Here is a 9021-nt window from a genome sequence, read left to right on the forward strand (position 1 = left end):
TGGAGACGAAAACAAACCAGGAAGTGCAAAAACAGAACTGAGTGTCCAAAAAACAAAACAAAACATGACAAAAACAAAACATGATCCACACGCGTGACAATCTCGCCTTTCGTCAAGGACTTTGAGGGACAGAAGTAGTCTCTAAACACGACTACATTTTATAATGACACCATAAAAAGATGCTAGATTTGTTGCTGGTTTAAAAAAAACTAACTGATAGTTTGATTAGGGGCTGCACGCTGGAACAAAGGTTTAGTGCGCGTGCCTCACAATACGAAGGTCCTGGGTTCGATCCCCGTGCTCAAGGTCTTTATGTGTGGAATTTGCATGTTCTCCCTGTGACTGCGTGGTTTAAATGGTAAATGGGTTGTACTTGTATAGCGCTTTTCTACCTTCAAGGTACTCAAAGCGCTTTGACACCATTTCCACATTCACCCATTCACACACGCTTTCACACACTGATGGCGGGAGCTGCCATGCAAGGCCCTAACCACGACCCATCAGGAGCAAGGGCGAAGTGTCTTGCTCAAGGACCCAACGAACGTGACAAGGTTGGTAGAAGCTGGGGCTTGAACCAGGAACCCTCAGGTTGGTGGCACGGCCAATCCACCAACCGCGTCACGCCGTTCCTTCTAGGTACTCCAGCTTCCTCCAACCTCCAAAGACATGCACCTGGGGATAGGTTGATTGGCAACACTAAAATGGCCCTAGTGTGTGAATGTGAGTGTGAAAGTTGTCTGTCTATCTATGTTGGCCCTGCGATGAGGTGGCGACTTGTCCAGGGTGTACCCCGCCTTTGTGCAGCTAGGATAGGCTACAGCACCCCCGCAACCCCAAGGGACGAGCGGTAAAAAATGGATGGATAAATGGATAAGTGAAAGTCTATAGATACAATAAGATACAAAAATCAGCAACAATTGAAAATATGCCAAAACGATAACAAATAAATGTTAATACTAATTAATGACATCTTTTTTTTAGCTTTTTTAAATAAACACAGTGGAGGGGGCGTGGCCTGCGGACCTGCAGCGAAACAGGGTGTGCCAAGACCTGCTGCAAGATCAGCGACAGGTGCGTAGATGGCCCACCTGGGCCTGATTATCTAATCACTTGCGCTCTGTTAAATGCCAGCAGCCGGGGAGGAAAGGAGAGTTGGAGTTGGAGCACGAGCGAGATTGACAGACACTAATGACAATTGTTGAAAAGCACAACATAGACTATTAATGACAGGCTCTTCCAGTGAACCTGAAAGAGCCTGTCATGTTGGCGCTTGTTGGTCCGAACGAACCTGGAAGAAAGTGTCTTCCACAAACACATATAGCAAATTTTGCAAATTACTCGATGACGTCATGGTGACCACGCCCAGAGCCACATCCCCACAACCACAGGTATTTTGGCAGTCGAGAGCAAACCCTGTAATTTATAATTAACTTTCACCAACTCAAAAGCGATACAACAGCTCACCGATCACTGTGTCAATATAGAAGCATAAGCTTGTTAATGTTAACAATATTGCTAATACTTAGTTTATATTCAGGTCACGAAAAGGAAATTGAGCAGTGTTGGTGTTTTTTGTATGTTTTTTGAGGGCTTTATGGGCTGCATAGATGACTCACATTAGCTTCATTGTTAGCCACCTCATACTTGCTCATATATTTGAAAAAAACTTGCAGTTCCCCTTTAAAGTACCAGTATAATGGAAAAAGAAGGTGACTTTATAACCTTAACTGTGTTTCGTTGTATCCAATATACCATATTCAATTGTATTTACAATCCGCTAAGTATGTAAAAATACTGTATAGACATCTCAAAAGTCACAAATACAGTCGGCCGTTTTGAACATTTCGCTCCAAACATTTCCGTCGATTCACGTAGATTCAGAGTTGGATGACGTCACTGGAGGAACGCTTTTGCACTCTGACCATACCATCAGATCAGTCATACTGGAAATATGCAAAAAGTGGAAAGAGATGTGCTGTTTATCATTCACCATCCTTATGTAATACAAGGACACATATGCATGGCTTTTTTTAAGCATTCAAAATCGTAAATAAATAGCTAACAACTGAATCAACAGATCGAGGGTCCTCTATTGCGCCCATTATACCCGCTAAAAAACATGCAGAAAACGCCAACAATTCCATTTATATCTCATGACCTGAAAATTTACTAAATATGACTGGTATTGTTAGATTCCCGGGCGCGGCACCGCTGCTGCCCACTGCTCCCCTCACAAAAATGGGTTAACTCGCTAGAGTATAAAGACAATACAACATACATCCATAAACGTGGATGCATATGCAAAAGTGCAATATATTTATCTGTACAGTAATCTATTTATTTATATCTGCATCTTATTGCTTTTTTATCCTGCACTACAACAAGCTAATGCAACAAATGTTTGTTCTTATCTGTACTGGAAAGTTCAAATTTGAATGACAATAAAAAGTCTAAGTCTAAGTCCTTCTGTTTGGGGCTCAAAAATATAAGGTTCTAGATCAAAGTTATTCCCAAAGTAATCGTTGTTGGCCCTCACAAAGTCAGCATGATTAGCACAGTTGTTGATGGAAAAGGGATCTGTGGTTGCCACCTCACCGATCACGTGACTTGCTTGCTCATTATTTTCTCAAAATGGCTCGGGACTTCTGATTGATACTATTTTTGTCATATCTCTTTAATCACAAACTTTGTAAGTCTCTTGGTGTCATAAATTAGATATATATGATAGCTTCAACAGAGGCAAGCTGTTCTTCTATTATAATGTTACTTTAAATACTTACTACAACAATTTAAGTCAGAGATTTCTTGTAAGACTGGAGTGCTCTGTTATTTTTCAATAATCTCATGCAAAAGGTAATGTCAAATATCCTCTATACGACAAAGCATTTTGCTATGTCTTGCTTTGCTGGGGGTGTTTTGGACATGTTGGGCATCCTGGGACTTGCGCGGCTGGCGGCGGGACTTGTGGGATTCGAATCCGGGTGTGATTTTTGAAAATTTTGTGGACTTTTGCCGACTTTCCTCCCCCACTTCCGGTGTGACTTTGCTGTGGGCATTGTGGACATGTTGGGCATCCTTGGACTCGCGCGGCAGGACTTGCGGCACTAGAATCTCGGTGTGATTTTTGAATATTTTGTGGACTTTTGCCGACTTTTACAACTATTCTCCTCCACTTTCCGTGTGACTTTGCTGGGTACGTTTTGGACATCTTGGGCATCCCGGCCAGTGGTGGGACTTGCGGCGGCCACGGCACCTACTCAGTGGCCTAGTGGTTAGGGTGTCCGCCCTGAGATCGGTAAGTTGTGAGTTCAAACCCCGGGCGAGTCATACCAAGAGCTATAAAAATGGAGACCCGATGGTGTATATTATGGTGAGACAAAGATGGCCATGCTCATAGCTGCAAGCAACATCCCGTTCTCATTTGCGGATGTCTACAACAAATCCGTGAAGGATGTTCCCGGATTCGGAGATCGCTCGCCAATACGCAAATGGGAGAACAAAGGTTACTCAAATAGTGAAAGGTAAGTGTTTTTTTTTTAGTAACCAGCAAGCACAGTACAGTTAGTAGAACAACAGTGTTTTTATTACTGTGTATTTGATAGGTGCTGTCGGAAATTCAACTATTTCTTTTATTTATTTATAAACAGGGATGGGAATGAAGATTTACAAAATCAGCTGAAAATGTTTTAATCCTAAAACACTGCTTTGCGGAAGGCCGCACGGCGGCTGCACCCGAGTCCACATGATGCACACGCCTGCTAGACGGGTCTGGGGGCATGCACCCCCAGGAAAAATTTTGAAATCTATGTTAGCTTAGGATGCATTTCCTGCTATTTTGAATCAAAATCTAACAATATTGTCCTGACCAAAATTTCACATTTATTAGCAAACATTTTCATATAAATGTATAATATGATGAAATTTATGTATACAAGTTTACACATATATCAAATTCTTGCACACTTTTGGATTATAGACAAAAATACGCCTCCAAATGGATTAACCAGAATTCAAAATATAAAAATGTTGAAATACGTAAGATCGTGTATTGTGCCTCTGAATGGACTCATCTGTCGTAGATTGGTGTGAGAGGAGCCGAGTCGGAGGTGGGAGGCTTCGATAGTTGATTTGAGGCTGCATTTGTGACGATGTTTGACTTCAGCTTGAAGGCAGATTCCAGAGAAAAATTGCTTCTCCGTAAACTCACTTTACTTAGATGCCTTGCCGATTTCACGTGGTCAAAGAGTGCCAACTTTCCCTGAGATCCATAGTTCACAATGTCCTTGCAATATAAGCACTGAGGCCGAAGATTAGCCAGGGACACGCCACCCGAGCCCCGGTGAGATGAGCGAAGAGGGCGCAGCGCGCAGGGATCCTCCCGCTGTCCCGCCGACCAGTCGAAGCGCCCGCCGCGACAAATAGCGACCAAAACAGTCGCTGTACTCCAGGGGAAGTGCAGAGATCTTCACCGCGTCAGGACGTGCCAACCAAGCTTTCACTTTTACCAGTCGGCCGGCTCGCACTCCTCAGCGTTTCCGCTTCCTGGGCAGCGGCGTGTTCACCCGACGGAAGCACTTGGGTAGGTTAGCATTAGCACGGAAAAATGAATCTGAGTCTCTTCCATTGTAAAGTTCACATGACCGTACTGACTCCCCTATCCTCAACAACTCCTGGCGTTCATACACTAGAAGTGAGTCGACGGTCCTCAAAACACACGTCAAAATAACCACAAAACTGACAGTAGTGCTCAGAGGCAAGGACACACCGGCGCCATCTTGTTCTCTTCTATTATAAGGAATTATATAATAATATAAAAATACGAGTTCAGAAACGCTCACAATAATTGAGGATCAGGGACTAGATATTTTCGGCAAACGACGCGTGCAGATGCCTACAACGGGCAATGTCATTGGTTGATGTCGTCAGTTGATTGTGGAGCTAGCCAATCAGATGCCTTCACACATTGGCATTATATCATATAAATGACCGGGGGCGCCGAAATCGGCGGAATTCTGCTGATCCGCTGAAATCCCCATCCCTGTATATAATAAAATAAATATATATAGCTAGAATTCACTGAAAATCAAGAATTTCATACATATATATATATATATATATATATATATATATACATATATGAAATATATATGAAATACTCGAGTTGGTGAATTATACCCCACCCCTTTTAACCACGCCCCCTGTCCCAACCACGCCTCCGCCCCACCCCCGACCACGCCCCCTTCCCCCGAAATCGGAGGTCTCAAGGTTGGCAAGTATGTATATGAGAGGAGTGCTCTGTAATATTTTTTAAGATCTACTGCATAAACTCTAATATAGATCTTCTATTACGGAGTATATGTTGGAGTTACCTGCTGTTGGAGTAATTCAACAAGCCACCAGATGTTGCCCATGTTTCTGTGTGTTACGCCAAAGAAGCATGATAAAGAAATTACATTTAAAAAAATAGTTCAATCCCGGGCTCGGGATCTTTTTGTGTGGAGTGTGCATGTGCTCCCCGTGACTGCGTGGGTTCCCTCCGAGTACTCGGGCTTCCTCCCACTGCCAAAAACATGCACCTGGGGATAGGTTGATTGGCAACACTAAATTGGCCCTAGTGTGTGAATGTGAAAGTTGTCTGTCTGTCTGTGTTGGCCCTGCGATGAGGTGGGGACTTGTCCAGGGTGAAAACCGCCTTCCACCAGAATGCAGCCAATATAGGCTCCAACCCTCCCTCTGTGACCCCAAAAGGGGCAAGCGGTAGTAAATGGATTCACATATATATATATATATATATACATATATATATATATATATATATATACATATATATATATATATATACATATACATATATATATATATATACATATATATATATATATATACATATACATATATATATATACATATACATATATATATATACATATACATATACATATATATATATATATATATATATATATATATATATATATACATATATATATATACATATACATATACATATATATATATATATATATATATATATATATATATATATATATATATATATATATATATATATATATATATATATATATATATGTATATATATATATATTTTTTTAACAAAACTATTCTGTGAAATTGCATACAGGAAGTAATCAGTGAGGGTTCATGTGGAGCTCACCTTCCATCCTGACATTCCTGAGTGTGCAGCAGACCATGAAGTCTAGCAGGCTTCCTTTGAGAGCCAGCTCATTCCAAAGGCTGGAGTCCAAGTAATAGGCTCATCTATTATACAGCCCAACTCTTGCCTTCGTCGATCAGCTTCTTGCTGCCTCTGGCCCTGCATCAGCATTCTCTGGAGGACAGATGAGGAACACACTTTTAAACATGCATACACTCCCTCAGCGGTTTTTACTCATCAAAGAAAAAAAACTTCCTTCTCCAATATTGGTTGACCTATACATCCATCACATGGATTTTGCAAGGGCCATGTGTTGCTTAAATTACCCTTAAATGGCAACGCTACACAAAAAGCAACTTGTTTCTTCCATAAAAAGTGACATTTTTAACTCAAACTTCTACAAACCCCGTTTCCATATGAGTTGGGAAATTGTGTTAGATGTAAATATAAACAGAATACAATGATTTGCCTTTTTATTTTCAACCCATATTCAGTGAATATGCTACATATTTAGTGAATATGCTACAAAGACAACATATTTGATGTTGTCTTTTTTTTTTTTACAAATAATCATTAACTTTAGAATTTGATGCCAGCAACACGTGACAAAGACGTTGGGAAAGGTGGAAATAAATACTGATAAAGTTGAAGAATGCTCATCAAACACTTATTTGGAACATCACACAGGTGTGCAGGCTAATTGGGAACAGGTGGGTGCCATGATTGGGTATAAAAACAGCTTCCCAAAAAATGCTCAGTCTTTCACAAGAAAGGACGGGGCGAGGTACACCCTTTTGTCCACAACTGCGTGAGCAAATAGTCCAACAGTTTAAGAAGTGCAATTGCAAGAAATTTAGGGATTTCAACATCTACGGTCCATAATATCATCAAAAGGTTCAGAGAATTTGGAGTAATCACTCCACATAAGCGGGATGGCCGGAAACCAACATTGAATGACCGTGACCTTCGATCCCTCATACAGCACCGTATCAAAAACCGACATGAATCTCTGAAGAATATCACCAAATGGGCTCAGGGACACTTCAGAAAACCACTGTCACTAAATACAGTTCGTCGCTACATCTGTAAGTGCAAGTTAAAGCTCTACTATGCAAAGCGAAAGCCATTTATCAACTACATCTAGAAACCCCGACGGCTTCTCTGGGCCCGAGATCATCTAAGATGGACTGATGCAAAGTGGAAAAGTGTTCTGTGGTCTGACGAGTCTACAATTCAAATTGTTTTTGGAAATATTCGACATTGTGTCATCCGGACCAAAGGGGAAGAGAACCATCCATACTGTTATCGACGCAAAGTTCAAAAGCCAGGATCTGTGATGGTATGGGGGTGCATTAGTGCACAAGACATGGGTAACTTACACATCTGTGAAGGCACCATTAGTGCTGAAAGGTACATACAGGTTTTGAAACAACATATGCTGCCATCTAAGCGCCGTCTTTTTCATGGACGCCCCTGCTTATTTCAGCAAGACAATGCCAATCCACATTAGCACGTGTTACAACAGCGTGGCTTCGTAAAAAAAAAAAAGAGTACGGGTACTTTCCTTGCATCTAACACAATTTCCCAACTCATATGGCAACAGGTTTTGTATTTGGACGACTAGTTACTAATATTTGTCCATGAGATGGCGGTACATTTTCCCATTGAAAGCATGCAGAAATATTTCTCACCGTCTACTGTTTTCTGCCAGGGTGACATGTTACTATCATAAGTGTCTTTTTACTTTTGCTTAGTTTTTGGATTTTCAGAAAAGCAGCAGAGGTTGCAGCTTCCGTTCTGCAACCTCAGTGTAGCACATTGTGTGGCCAAATCGCTTCAAACTCAGGTCCCGGGGGCCAAATCCTTTTATGTGGCCCGCAATAACTTGGAAAGATGTGTCAGCAATTTAGCTAAATGTGTTTTATTTTTGACAGAAAAAATGCTGCATGCAACTAGTTTTTATTTGTTGCAAAAAGATATTTTAAATATTTTTCTTGTCTTTGAAACCCATTATGAAATTAATTATACAATAGCTGAACATTAATATTTGCTTGTCACCTGGACTTATTGTTTTTTAGCATACAAATTGATTACAATTAAATAAAAGGGGCAATTGTGTAATAATTATATGTGCCGATTGTACATTTATACGGTTTTGCAGTTATAAGTGACCTGCAATCAAAATCATGCCTTCAAAATAAAAGCACACTAATGAAAAAACATGGTTGCAATTACACACATTCTGGAACATCTCCACCAAAATTCTTCTTAGGGCTTGTGCTGGTGGAATATTTGCCTTACTTTCGGAAATATTTTTCGTAGTTCCCTGTGCAAAAGTATTAAATACCCCTAAAATCTTGTGTATCTTACAGGCTGGTCCATCTAAAACAGTATTGAAATTAATATATTTTTGGTGCCCTGACATTTTTTTGACAAATGCACGAGTGTACTTAAAGACAATAAAATCAATCGGATGCAGGTCAAGACATGCTAATCAGTTACATGTACTTACATTATGTTAGGGAAATTACATACAGTATTTATATTTGTATATTATATTTTAAGTATAGACATCCATTTTGTGTCTTTAATAAGGTCAGCTCATGACGACCTGACCAATTAAACGCCGTCCTGAACCCTGACGCCGAACCCCCTTTTCCCACACACACATTGCTGACATGTTTTACGACGTGCCCGTCATTTTCTTCCCGAGCCAGACGGCAAAAATAACGTCGAAAAAAAGGAAGAGTCGCCTCTCTCTTCTCTCACTCCATCAGCATCCGCTCCTGATGCTAAGTGGATGCAGACCGGCGGATTTCCTGCAGCTTCCTTCCTGACTCCCTCTC

Source organism: Nerophis ophidion, linkage group LG04, assembly GCF_033978795.1.
Source record: "Nerophis ophidion isolate RoL-2023_Sa linkage group LG04, RoL_Noph_v1.0, whole genome shotgun sequence".
NCBI lineage: Eukaryota > Metazoa > Chordata > Actinopteri > Syngnathiformes > Syngnathidae > Nerophis > Nerophis ophidion.